This window comes from Dermochelys coriacea, chromosome 2 (assembly GCF_009764565.3).
Source record: "Dermochelys coriacea isolate rDerCor1 chromosome 2, rDerCor1.pri.v4, whole genome shotgun sequence".
Lineage (NCBI taxonomy): Eukaryota > Metazoa > Chordata > Testudines > Dermochelyidae > Dermochelys > Dermochelys coriacea.
This window is the reverse complement of record NC_050069.1, coordinates 47,735,458-47,750,266: the sequence shown is the minus strand read 5'-3', so window position 1 is coordinate 47,750,266 and position 14,809 is coordinate 47,735,458. Positions and strand designations below refer to the sequence as shown.

At 38.8% G+C, this 14,809-nt stretch overlaps 1 long non-coding RNA gene across 1 annotated transcript; it reads right to left on the bottom strand.

The window, feature by feature from the left end:
* Positions 1–1,405: 1,405 nt before the first annotated feature.
* On the bottom strand, positions 1,406–6,935 carry LOC119851708. The gene is made up of 2 exons (XR_005291343.2): positions 6,786–6,935; positions 1,406–1,777 (listed from the first exon to the last, which is right to left on the bottom strand). It is a non-coding gene; the product is annotated as an uncharacterized LOC119851708 (long non-coding RNA).
* Between the last annotated feature and the right edge of the window lie 7,874 nt (positions 6,936–14,809).

Below are 14,809 nucleotides of genomic sequence, written 5' to 3'. Positions count from 1 at the left end.
ATCACACAGTAGGGGATGGGAAATTCCTTACTACTCCTTTCCCATTCTTGTGCAGCTGCATAAGGCAAAACCTAGCTCTGAATTTGTTTTCTACCTAAATTTTAAACTCAGATGGTGACTTACTGCCTTTCTGTTACACTGAAATCATTGTTGTCCTTAAGTAAATAATAATGATGACAAAAATGTTCCTATACATTGTGTGCACAGAATGGCACCTGAAGTGTGAAAGCAACTCCAGTGTTAGTACATCTTAGAAACATCATTGTTTACAGATTCCAGATTCAGTGACTATTGTCAAGAACCTAACTCCCTTTTATTTGCTCTTGGTGTGATTCCATACACTGCTTCAGGATAGCTGAGAACATAGCTACTCTGAACTGGCAAGCATGTGTACAGTTCCAGCCCTCTACATAAAGTCCTATTGGATTACATTACAAAGTGATATTTTTGGCTCCCTCCACCAAAGCCTAGTATTAATAAATGCAGAGATTAACACAGAATTATTGCCGTGGTTGAATACCTTTTGATAAAAATTAACACACATTACACAGCTGATCAGAAACTTTGTATAAGCTATTAAAGGCTATGACTATGTGCTTTAAAATTATTCATTTGTGCCTTAATGCATTTCATCAACTTAAAGAACGTAAATAAACCTCTTACACTACTAGAGAAGTAGCTTCCATAGAGTCCTCCTTGGAGTTACCCAGAATGAGCTATTTTGGGAGCCAAGCTTTAGGAGATTAGAGTATTGGCAAAGCATGGGAGCTATGAGAGAGAGATCTTGTGAACTGAACTGCAGAATCAAAAATTTTGAAACTACTGCCTTAGATAAGCATGGAAATGTTGGGGTGAGTATCCAGAGACCAACAGATAGTACTAGGGAGGAACGAAACAAAGGCACATATGGAGTTGGTGGATGCGATGAACATAAGAAGGCTGGATACAATGAGACAGGGCCTTGCATTGAGGGGAGAAATAGGGTGGAATTGTGGAGGAAAGTAATATAGAATTTGTGGGCTTGGATGGGAGTAAAGACTGAGAAATTGCTTTATTGTTGAAGTGAGGGGAGAGAAAGATGACATCGTGAATTATTTTTTTGTGGGGGGGGGAGATTAAAAGGAATTTTGGGGTAGAAGTGGAGTTTTGAGGGTGGATAAGAAAAACATTTTTTGAAGAGGACAGAGCAAGCCTTAGATCCCGTGAAGAGCAGGGGGTTTTGAATATTCACCCTTTAGGTGGGCTAGAGTTTACTTCATTGCCCTTCTGCAGTGCTAAAAACCCAACTCCCATAGAAAAGCACATGGAGACCTAGATTTCACTCACTGAGGATTTTCAGCAAGGACTGCACAGGGGTCAACCTCCCCAACCAAGTTCAAAAGAACAAAAGGAATTAACTTAAATCTTACCAGCTTGACAAAATCTTATTATAAAGAAACGTAATAAACAACAACTTAATTTATACAACGTAACATGGCTACTTTATAAACTACATACATTATTTTCACAGTTATACATAAACATACATTAAAAAAAATAATCTAAGCAAGTCAGTCCCCACAGAAACACAGTGAGAAGAAACTCGGAGTTCCCAAAAACTTAGGCTGAGTTCACCTGAGTCTCAAAGTCTTTGATCACCAAATCTATACAGTCTGCTGACTCAAAAGCAATATCTTCCCTCCACCTGCTCATAGAAAATTTTCAGCTGGAATCCATGCAGACTCTTCCTTCTCCTCTGCTGAAATCATTCCGTTCAGTATATAGATTTTTAAAAGCCCTGTTACAAGAAAACACATAACTGAGAATATCAAAATATAAATGACTTTCCCCATTATCACATTTCAATAGGAGAAGAGTTGGTGAATCATACTAGTTGACACAATTTAGCTAAAACAGTTTGGTTAAAATCAAACATTCAAAGTATAGAGTTAAAACATCTTTTTCCCTCCCAATTTTCACTTTCTATAATTAACATTGTCAGGGTGTCCCTGTTGGAGGGTTAACTATATCACTAGCCTACTGCAAAATGCTTCAGAGTTAGGGAAAACAGCCTGCTTCCTGCTCCTGGGGTTCAGCTTCTCTGAACCCACACAGTGCACATGGCCTTTTGCAAACCAGCTGCCCTCATGGAGTGTGAGTCCAGCAACAGGGAAACTACTGAGCATACCCAAAACTACCAAACCCAATCCCAGAAACATCTAAGTATAGAAAGCTAACTGTGCATCTGCCTAGCAACAATGACCCAGACAACACATTCCTACCCACTCCCCAGTAGATCTCTTAGAGATATCTCCTTATTAGGCGTGTGGGTTACAAATGCACCAGACGAAGACAAATGACAGATCTGCAAAAAATTTTCTGGGGGAGGATCCCCACTGATCCCCAGTACAAGGCCCTTGACTTTCCTTAGTTGAATATGTTTAAACTATACTGTTCCTAGGCTTTCTTTAAAATTGGTAATTGTGAAAATGCTTTTTAGACATTACAGTAAAAATCTTTCTGCTCACCCATACAATATCAACAAACAGTAATTAATTTTGTACAAAAACAATTAGAAAACAATACTTGTTTCAAAAACATTCATCACTAATATATCCACAGGGAATATAACTGCCTTCTATCAAGCTTTGAAAATAGATTTCAACATCATATGCGTAGAATTAGCAAAAGTGGTCGCTTCTAAGAGGTGGTCTCTCTTCAAAGGTTTGCACACCAGAGTGCGGTGGCTGCTAGCCAGGCTCCCAGCTTTGAAGATAACACTGCCACCAGCAGTAGTGCAGAAGTAAGGAAGTTGGGTTTCTGCTACAGGTTTTTAAGGATGGGAGTAAGAAAATGTGGTTGTTGGTCACAGATGATAGGTTGTCGCTCTTCACATTTAAATTATAGGGGGAAAATGTTCCGTGCCCTCTGCAAGTAGCTAGTTGTGACAGGTGGTCTCTCTTCAGATGTGGTCACTGTCAAGGTTCCTTCCCCACTCTGAACTCCAGGGTACAGATGTGGGGACCTGCATGAAAGACCCCTTAAGCTTATTCTTAGCTTAGGTTAAAAACTTCCCCAAAGTACAAACTTTGCCTTGTCCTTGAACTGTATGCTGCCCCCACCAAGCATTTTAAACAAAGAACAGGGAAAGAGACCACTTGGAGACATCTTCCCCCAAAATATCCCCCCAAGCCCTACAGCCCCTTTCCTGGGGAAGGCTTGATAATAAGCCTCACCAATTGGTACAGGTGAACACAGACCCAAACCCTTGGATCTTAAGAACAATGAAAAATCAATCAGGTTCTTAAAAGAAGAATTTTAATTAAAGAAAAGGTAAAAGAATCTGTAAAATCATGGTGGCAAATACCTTACAGGGTAATCAGATTCAAAACATAGAGAATCCCTCTAGGCAAAACCTTAAGTTACCAAAAGACACAAAAACAGGAACATACATTCCATCCAGCACAGCTTATTTTACCAGCCATTAAACAAAAGAAAATCTAACACATTTTCTAGCTAGATTACTTACTAATTTAATAGGAGTTGGAAGGCTTCCATTTCTGATCTGTTCTCGGCAAAAGCATCACACAGACAGACTGAACCCTTTGTTCCCCCCCCACACATTTGAAAGTATCTTGTCCCCTCATTGATCATTTTGGGTCAGGTGTCAGTGAGGTTACCTTAGCTTCTTAACCCTTTACAGGTGAAACGGTCTTGCCTCTGGCCAGGAGGGATTTTATAGCACTGTATACAGAAAGGTGGTTACCCTTCCCTTTATATTTATGACAGTCGCTAAGGCAGTTTTTACTGTATTCTAACTGCAGAATTATAACACTTCAGGACCAGATGTTCAAAAAGGTCAACACCTACAGGGATTTAGGAAACTCCACAAGTGGCCCACTTTTCAATAAAGCTCCACTCCAATTAAGAATCTAAATGAAATGGCCCAATTTCCACAAACATGCTCAGCCCCCAGCCACTCCCATTGTAGTCAATGGGAACAGCAGGTTGTGGGGCCCTTTTTTAGACTTCACAAAACCACTATTTATTAAATCTAGTGTTGATAGGAATATTGGATGTGTTATAATAGTGGAGATGCAGCCCAAAGGTCCCTCTTGTTTCCTATCCTATCTTTGATAGTGGAAAGTACCAGATACATCAGAAAAAAGTACAATGCACAACGCTGGAATAACCTGCCTATAGTCATAATTTCTTCCTAACTTCTCCAGTCAGTGGTGGCTGTCTTATATCTTGAAGCATTATAATGTCTAATCCTATTCTCAATCCTATTTTGCTCCTGCTCTCAAAGATATTTTGTGATATCAAGTTAATCCCTTTGAAGTCAATGGGACTACCCACAGTACATAAAGTTAAGCACATTCCTATGTAGGATCAGGATTTAGTTGCACTTTTATATGTGACTGCTAGCGGAATTGACTTCATAGAATTAAACTTTTACTCTCCAAACACGAAATTTCTGGTTTATAGATCCTGGTTCCCAAGGTAAATTACAAGTTAATTCAATGTGACCTTGGTAGCTTTTCCCCTTGTTTGATGGCAGTGGTATGATGAAAGGATTTATGCAGTAGTCCACAATGAGCATTGTGGGGTGCGTTTACTTTAGTGGATTCTGGTAGAATAACTCAGGATTTACACCTGTGCAGCATAGATCAGAATAAAGCACAGAAACTTGACCCATGATGCTAATCTTGTATTTGTGTTCTTCTACCTCAGAATTTTGTTCACTTGACACTGCATGTGTCCTTATAGACCATTCTGTGCTGCCGGTACTATTTCAAAATGTTCAGTATCTTCTTACCATAATTTGTTCTCATTAGGTTTATAATTGTATTCTGTGTGTTCATAGAACAATTAGCAGTGCTTTCCATTTATCAACATAGCTTTAACTTTGAGCGTTTGGCCAGTTACCAAGCATATTTCATTCTTTTTTCCATTTTCTTTGCAATTTGCTCTAAGTTCAAGGTGCCACCAAATTATATATCTTCAGCAAACTAACAAGTCTATAATTGGACATACTGTCTCTCATTTATTCAAATTGCAAATGGCAGAATAAGCAATGACCCTCCTAAATCCCTGGTTCATTTCCTCAACCCCAGTTGGACATAAATCATCTATAATTACACAGTTTCCATTCTGTAGCTATTTGTAATTTTGTATTTATTCTTTTGCTCTGTCATGGATCTTTCTTGATTTAACTTAAATTGCAATTATAAATGGGATTTTTCCCTTCCCGGAAAACATTCATGTTGAAACCTGATTACTGGGCTGATCTATTACTAGCAAATTAGGAGTCAATTTCTGTTTTTATTAATATTTTGGCTAATGGGCTTTGTCTTCCCACTGTTTAAACTGTGCAGTTGCAGTTATCTTGGCTAGTAGTGCAAATGCTGTTGCACAAGTGTTAAACAATCTGAAACTAGCACATTTTTGTACATTTCTGCAAAATAGCAAAAAAACAATGCATTGGGGTACTAGTTTTGCTACCAAAACCGGATGGCTTGTTGTATTTGTTGTGATATTAATTCAACAAAATGACAAAAATTCCTTCCAAATAACTGCAACATTTTGCAAAATTATATTGAATATTGCTTACAAAAAATCTTGGCCCTAAAGGGAGTGGTTCAGAGAATGGCTAAATCTTCAGATCCTGTCGCCTCATTCAAAACATCACCTGGGTGGTTGTTTTTTATGTCTGCCCCACACAGAGAGAACAGTGGTTTATGTAGATGTGGCTTACTGGTACAGGTACAACCCAACCCAGTTAAGGAAGCAGGGTTTCACTCCAACACATTCTGAATATGCCTTGAAAGACAACTGAACACTTTTTTTTTAGTACTGGTTAGCTGAGGGAAACTGTCCACACTTATATAAATATCAGCTCTCTCTCTTCACCAGTCCTCAAATTCTGTGTGTCCTTTGTTCTTATGCTATGGTAATAAGCAGCATTGTCCTGTTGGAAATCCATTCATTAGCATGACACAGGAAGCTTGTTTAATGTAATCAGTGTGGACATAAACTTATATGTAATGTTAGTAAAATTCATTAGGATCCCTGGATGAAAGGCATTAAATGTATAGGAATGATGAGTTTTACCCCCCCCCCTTAAAGCTGACTCAGGGATTTAGCCACACAACTCTTAATGGGAGACGTGGCTGGGATTGACTGAAGAACACAAGTCCACTGAAAGTCAATGGGACTTGTATTCCTAAGTAGAGATGAGAATATAACTATTTTTTTAATTTGGTTGCAATTCTGAAATATCAATAAAAATGCTTGGTTTTGGCTCAAACCAAATCTTTTTTTTTTGTTTTTGAATTCTTGGCAAATAAGAAGTCAGTTTGGGGTCAACCAAAACATTTCATTTGACCCAAAATGCCACTGCCACCACTTCCTCTTGTTTTGTGAATACATCTAAGTTCCTATCATGGGGTTCACTCCTTGCTGGTGGCACAGCCTCCTGCTGGCTATCCTGGGGATTAGCTCTGGCCAGGCATTGCACCCTCCTCTGGCTGTCTTTTTCCCATAATCTTCTCACCCTGCGGCGCTTCTCACTCCAGAAACTCTGGCCTCTTCTTTGTAACTCCACCCTCCAGCTGGGTCACCACACATGTTCCCCTTTCTGGGGTGATGTAACAAAGACTTTCCCAGACAAACCATCCCAGGCAGTCCACTGCCTGGCCTGTGCCACAGCCCCAGTGGCTAGTAGAGGAATCTGAGCCCTCCCTCTACTCTGGGTTCCAGCTCAGGGGCCCTTCAGTCAGCAGCCAAGGTCTACACTGTCCTACCTTGATGCTTTCCCCAGGAGCCTTCTCCTACCTTCCTGGCTAGCCCACCTTCTGGGTTCACCAGCTTCCCAATTCCATCATCTCAGGGGGTAACAGCAGCCTGCCTTTCTGTAGCCCCCTTCTGTTGCCAGCTTTCTGGCTTATATAGGCCCTGCCTGGTCCTGCCCAGCTGAGCCTCATGTCTAATTAATCAATCCCCACTCCCTGGCTCCACCTTCAGGTGCAGCCTGGACATTTAATGAGGCCTAATTTACTCTGTGAGGGTCAGTGTGGGGAGTACACCCCAACACAGTCCCCTTGTGAATATAGCCTGGAAAAAAATAGGGCTAAACTATTTGACAAATCTGTGCATTTTTTGGTGAATAGGCTACATTTTTTTTTTTGGATAAATAGTTCAACTTCACTCCTAAATCATGTAATTGCTTTTGAAAATAGTAACCCTGTGTGGTTACGTTCCCTAACTGGATTTGAAAACTCAGTCATTGTTACTGCAATAAACAGTAAACACAGATGACAGCAAAGGGCAAATCCAGAGGTGATATGTAAGGTGAAGTATTTAGATACCTCTGTACCTTGTCACCTGACTCTTATGTAGGTAGTTTTTATACATGCTAAAGGGCTGGAAGAAGGTGTAACTTAATGTATATCTTCTTCCAGTTCTTCAGTGTCTAAATCAGCACAAAAGGAGTCCACATTACTGAGAAATATCAATGCTACTGTTAGGGTGTCTAACCTTACACATCCTTTTGCAACACATGCCCTAACATTCTCTACAGGCCTCCCAAACATTATTCAGTTGCAACACACATGGTATAACTGCTGATTATCTGATATAGAAACTAAATAAAGTGAATAAATATTTCATCCATAATTCAAATATACGCAAGTCTTACGATGAGGCTTAAGTGATGCGGAAGACCTTTCACAAGCCCGCTGCACTTGGGGGAATTTAATGGATAGTGATTAAATTGTTATTTTATACTTATGAAATAAAACTTAGTTCTTTTTCTATAAAGAAGATACATGGGTAAAAATTTAAGGGTTAACATATGAAATTGCTTGAAATGAAGAGTTCACTTAACTCCATTAAAAAGGATGAGTCAAGACAATACTCAACAGATCTGATCTGCATAATTGTCTTCTTACTTCAATCAGTATCTGATAAAGGAAAGGCATAACTTTAATTTATTAAGTGCATTTAATGTCTCCAAATCATGAATAACCTGGCTCAGATTTGGCTGGTAACAAGAAAATGGACTCTGAAACTGTGCCATCTGATCCACAGTCCAACATTAAGTATAAAAGTGGTTGGACTGAAAATGAAAGCTAAGCAAGAGAGAATCAGGGGTTAATTGCTTTGATGAACTGTTAGAGAGACAAAAGAAGCAGTGATATACCGTGCTGCTCGAGCAACACAAATTTAACCAATAAAACAGTCTGTCTTATTCAAACAAGTATAATTATCTGTCACTGTTAATTATTGTGTTCAGGGTTTAGATTAATGGAATCCTATAAAGTAGCCTTTGCCATCTACACCTCTGTCTTGTTCAATTTGTATGTAAAACGTAACCTGTCCCCCATGTTTAAAAGACATGTTCACAGGATGATTTTAGCTTTTGTAAAGCCTTGTTTTTACAAAATCGCCGGTAAATAAAAATGTGCCTAAAATTTTATTTTTAATTCCAATTAAGCTTTTTTGCTTTGGGATTTAATCGTCCCCCACTGCAGCATTTGGAACTCAGATAGTGCAGCATTTTGCCTGTGCACACATACAACATTGTGCTGCAGTCAGCAATGAACCTTGACTAGTCTACTTTCTTTGTCCTTGCTGAATTAAATGCAAAAGTAACAGATCAGCCTTAATAGTTAGAGCTAGTTACACATCAAAAATTTCTTCAATTTTAATAACTGAAGCAGCTGCATCACTGGAAAGTGGAAAATTGATTTTAATAATTTATTTTTAACTTCATAATATTGTGATGGTGGCATAATATTTCTGAGGCTCAATACTTATTCACCTATTTGTCCTTAATATTACAATGCTGATCTGATGACCCTGTATGCCTAGCCACAGCTGAGCTAGTGAAGGATGAAGAGTGTAAACTTTCACTCTGAATGTCCTTCCTTCTGGCTATTCCTGCCACAGCTAGTGGAAGACAAACCTTAAAATGTATAGAGATTAATAATAATAACAACAACACTTACCTCTTATAGCACTTTTTATTGACATATCTGTATGCGAGAGAAATGTTCCTATTTTAATTGGGGGAAACTGAGGCACACAGCAGTCAAGTGACTAGTACAAGGTCAGTGGCAGAACTGGGAATAGAAAAAAGCCTCCTGACTGAGGTTCAGCCCATGCAAAGCTTGGATGCTTATACTAATTTATTTATTTATTTAGTGCAGTGTTGTTGTGGTGCATTTTTCCAGAAGCTCTTCTTTGAGGTGGCCCATAAAGAGGTTGGTATTTTGGGGAGTTATCCTAATACCTATGGCTGTTTCCATGGTTTGGAAAAAGTGTTTGTTAAGGGCTTATCTACACTTAAAAGGCTACAATTCTACTATTATAGTGCTTCAGTGTATACACTACCTGTATCAGTGGGAGGGATTCTCTTGTCTGCATAGGTAATCCACCTCCCCAAGAGGCGGTAGCTAGGTCAACAGAATTCTGTCTACATGGGTACTTAGGTCGGCTTAACTATGCTGCTCAGGGGTGTGTGGATTTTTCACACTCTTGACCTCTTGACTGACATAGTTAAACTGATCTAATTTTTAAGTGTAGACTAGGCCTAAGTGTGAAGTTGTGGTGAGTGAGGATGAAATGGGTGAGTTTGGTGGTGTGTGTTGGGTGGATTTCTGAACATTGGGCATTAACTTGTATGTTTTTGGAGGTAGGTGGTGATGCAGTCATGGTGAAGGATATTGGTGTATAGGGAGGTGATGTCCATGGTGTTATGGATGGTGTTCTGGGTGAAGTTTTCAGTGTTGTGGAGTATCTGGAGGAAGTCAATAGTGGCTTGAAGGAAGATGGCCCTTTGTATGGTGAGCGATTTAAGGATGGTTTCTATGAAGTCTGATGTTCCTTCAGTAAGAGTGTCATGGCCAGATATGATAGGTCTGCCTAGGTTCTCTTTTTTATCTTGGGAAGCATGTAGAACATCCTTGGGGTGGGTTTGTGGGGGATGAGGTTGAAGAGTTTTTCTTGGAGTTGTTTGGAGGAGGATTTGATGATTTCTTTAAGTTCCTGTGTAAACTGTGATGTGGAGTCTTCTTTATAGTAGGAGGTGTCAGAGAGTTGTCTGTTGGCCTTTTGGACATAGTTATCCTGATTAAGGACTATGATAGCATCCCTCTTTGTCTGCAGGTTGTATCACTATCTAGTGGTTGGATTTCACGGACTGTGTAGTTATCCTCTCAGTGGTAGAGAGATTGTGGTGGATGTGATGTTTGAGAATATCAGTCGATTTTCTCCCCTTCCCCGGCCTCCCAAAGCAATCGATGTAATGATCCAATATGTGGTTTCCTCCATTGCAGGGGAAGAAAATAGTTTATTGTTTTTCTAAAGGCTGATGGTGGGGATGTAGTGGTTGTGGGTGGTGTCACCTTTATTATGAAAGAATTTCTTGAGACAGAGTCAGCAGAAGAATTCTTCTAATTCTCCATGTAGTAGTATGTTGTCAGGTTCTCTGCTGGCATAAGTTCAGTCCCTTGGAGAGTACTGATGCTTCAGTTCTGGGTAGGAGTATTCTTGATAAAGTTGAGGTGTAGTGTCAATGTGGTGAGGGCATGGTGTCTTGATTTCTCCTGGAGGTGCAGTTCTGTTGGTTGTGGAGTTGTTCCACTTTTTATATTTGAATCAGATGGCTGTTTCAGGATTTTTCTATAGTTAAGTTTCCTGATTTTTTTTTCTTTCCAATGTGTGGTAGCATGTGATGATTTTTTTGTCTGATGTGGTCCCTTCTGGAGAATGTAAGGTGCAAGAGCTGGTTCCTGTCTTCTGAAGAAGAACTCTATTTAGCTTAAGAGCTCATACCTTCCACTAACAGAGAAGTTGGTCCAATAAAAGATATTGCCTTACCTACCTTCTCTCTTGTATAGTGAGTACTGTATATCTGAAATATCCAAACATTTTGTCCCTGTAAAAGTTGTCTGGCAGTCACATGAAAATGAATTCTCAGGCACTTCTTACCTCTTCTTGCTTGAGAGAAACAGAAAGTCTCTTTCAGGGTGTTTCATGTGTCTCTTTTTGAAATCCAAAATAAACTTTTGAAGGATAGCACTCGGCAAAAATGAAATGTAACAAAAAATGTTATCCACACATTTTCAAACTGTAAAAAAACCTTCAACTTGTGCTGTGGTGAAGGTTCAGTAGGAAGAAATGCTCATTGATTTTATCTGAACCAAACAACCTATGTCTAGGCACAATCTTATTAACGTGAAATAATGAGTTTAACTTAGTGTGGCCTAGTGAATGGAGCACTGAACTGGGACTCAGGAGACCTGTGTGCTATTCCTTGCTCTGTCCTGACTTGCTGGGTAATTTTGGACAAGTCACTTCACCTCTGTGTCTCAGTTTTCTCATCTGCAAAATGGGGATAATAACACTGACCTCCTTTGTACAATGCTTTGTGATCTCCTGATGATGAGAGCTAGGTATTATTTGTAATGTTATTTTAAAGGAATAGAACTTCCCAATAGCATCTGGAAGATTTTATATGATACAGAACAAGATCTCAACTGAAGCTGCTACTGTATGAAAAAAGAACAATGTATTTTTTAAAAAGAGACAATGTAACCTATAGTGTAAACATGCATATTTTTTAAAAAAAAAACTCCCTAAATATATCTGACTTGATGTTTATTTGGTCCTGCCTCAGTGCAGGACTTGATGACTTCTTGAGGTCTCTTCCAACTGTACATTTTTATGATTCTAGGATATTAGAAATACAGACAAGGTAACATTAATAGCTTGTTTGGGAAAGTGCACAAAGCAGTCTATATACTTCTCAAACAGTGATAGGACTTGTCTACGAGGCAACAAAATTTTATAGTAAAGGCACTGGACTTGAATTTAAACAATCTGGGTTCAATTGCAAGCTCTGCCCTAAACTTCCTGTGGACTTTGTGCGAGTTGTTTAATCTCTTTATGCTTCAGCTGCCCATCTTTAAAACAGGGATGATAATACAGTACCACATTTGGGTGTAGTAAGAATTAATTACTGTCTGTAAGGAATTCATATGCAATAATGATGTGGAAACCTTTTAAGTATACAGGTAGACCGAAGGCTGTCTAGAAGTTGAGAATAGAATAAGGGCAGCAGGTTATATCTGAGAGATGCAATAATACGATGTTTATTTCTAACTAAAAAATATCTCCACTTTACTTTCCCTATCCAAATCCATTAAACTGAAGAAGATTCCCAGATGTATAAGTGACAATTTATTTGAATATGATAACAGTCAGAAGGTAGGTGGAAGCTGCAAATCTGTTTTCCACCCTCTTTTTTCCTTAGTGAAAAACAAACTACCAAATTTGACAAGTTTCTGACCCTAGTATAACTCCTACATTTACCTGCCAAACACATGCTAAAGCAGAGTGAAATTGTCTTTATCATGGGATAGAACGACACACTGTCTGGCCAAGTACTTTGTTATGAAATAATACCTGGTTCATTTTTCATTTTTGAAAAATGAACAATGAACCTGTTCGTTCTTCAGAAATGAAAAATGAACCAGGCATTATTTATAACCTCTGACAAAATACTTGGCTAGAGAGAGAATAGCTAGCAGCCTGGGATGAATATGGACTTGGCTGTGTTCTCTCATCTGTTCTGGGGGCACATATGGGACTCTCAAGCTTAATGTACACTCTGATTTGTTTTGGGGTTTTTTTGCTCATTAGTAATAGAGGATAGGAAAAAACAAGTGAATTAATAATGTTAACCAATCATACTGTATTTCAAGGGCATTAACACTGCAATAAAACATCCACAGCTGGCTTGTGTCAGCTGCCTCAGGCTTGGACTGTGGGGCTACAAAATTGCAGTGTAGACATTCAGACTCGGACCGGAGCCTGAACCCAAATATCTACACTGCAATTTTATAGCCCCTCATCCTGAGCTCCATGAGCCCAAGCAGCTGACACAGGCCAGCTGTGGCTGTTTTTATTGCAGTGTAGACATATCCTAAATGATTCAACCACTGATTAATCAGTTAAATAGTTAATTCTCCATAGTGACTAATGAATACTGAAATATGGACCAGTTAGCTTTGTTAAAAACAAAACAACCCACAGTGAACAAGCTTTGTCCATCTACCATCAAATATTCCATCTGTAACCAAAAAAAGCTACAAACTAAAAAATAAGATAAAAAAAGATAGACAAATTTAATAGCAGTTGAATTATAGGGGAAAAATGTAACCCCTGCAGAAACATATCTGGGAAAAGTAACTTCAGTCTGCACTCTGTAAAAAGTAGTCTCATGTAAGTTCTCACTGGCTTTAGTGGGAGTCAGATTAAACCCCACATGTAGTTCCTTCTTTCTTGGGTCTGGAGGGTCCCACCATTTATGGGAAAGTCCTACAAAAATGAATATGGATGAATCCAGTAGATTTCTATCGAAAGGAAACTGGGTTCTATAGAAATTACTCTATTCTAAAATCCTATAGAATTTAATAGAGAATGAGACCTTTTCTGTAGCTTTTGAACTATACTGTAAAACTTTATGCCAAGAATATAATTCTCTAGTAAATTCTACACCTTGTTTCAAACACTTGCATATTGTTTATTATTCGTATTACCATAGCACCAAGGAGCCCTAGTTGTAGACCAGGACTCTATTGTGCAAGGGCTATACAAAACCAGAATGAAATACCAGTCCTCATGGGAGGCTTATCATTTTCAATTCAATCCAATAGGCTTTTCCCACCATGAAAGACTCTTTGAGAACTGCTTCTGTTCTGCGGCCAATTGGGGAAAAACAACCATGGAGTGGCCCTAGCATAAATGCCAAAGCTTGCCAGACTCTGGGAACATGCTTTGATCCTTAGAGTAACTACAACTTCTTATTGGAACCCACTGACAAGTGCAGAGAACAAATCTTCAGGAACTCTCTTCTACTCAATTGCAGAGACAAGTGCAAACAGCAGATTTATAATTCATTTGGGAAATATATTTGCTATTCTTTTGGGGCTGCACCATATTTCTACACCAAAGAAACTCTGAGCTTATAAATATTATAATATGTATTTTTGCAGAAATTACACAGCTTTTGCAAAGTATGTATGGGTATTATGCAAATACTGTAGGTATAGAAGTGCTGTTTCTATAGAGAATAAAAAGTCAAGTGCTTTTTGCATTCCAATGCCTTAATTTTTCTTTTAACAGTACCTTTAAAAATAATGAGTTTGTCTTCAATAGTCGCAAAATACTAGTTGACCGGACAGACTTAAATAAAACAAATAATTTGGACTGACCAGCTTTGATGGTGTTTTGAGCAATGATTCATTGGTTAAGATTTTGGGGAGCATGTTTAAATCCCCTTCAAACATGGATATGACATCACTTGATTATCTTTTTTTATGTACCCAGAGGCTTAATTCTGCCCATTCAGGGGCTTGATCCTCTCCTCCTAACTAAGCTTAACAAAACTCCCCTTGCTTTCAGTATACTTTCCTTTAAAGGTAGTTAGGACTGAGTCAGTACTGCAGCATCAATATGCAAATAACATGAATTGGGTAAAATACATGGAAAAAGAGCAGGAGGCTCTTTCTCCTGCTGTTTGAAATTAAACTAAAAGAACTATGGTTGTTAGAAACAAGAGCAGAGTACAATACGTCATTTCTTTTAACTCTGCAGTCTATCCCCTCTCTCTTTTTTTTTCTTTCTTCCTAGCCCTCATCAGTGCTTCAGAGATGGCTGAGCCTCATTCAGGTTTCAGATCTTGTTGAAGAAAGGTCAGCTTGGAATCAGGAGAACACATTATGCAGCTCCTGATTTCTGATTAAAATACAAAGTTAAGAGT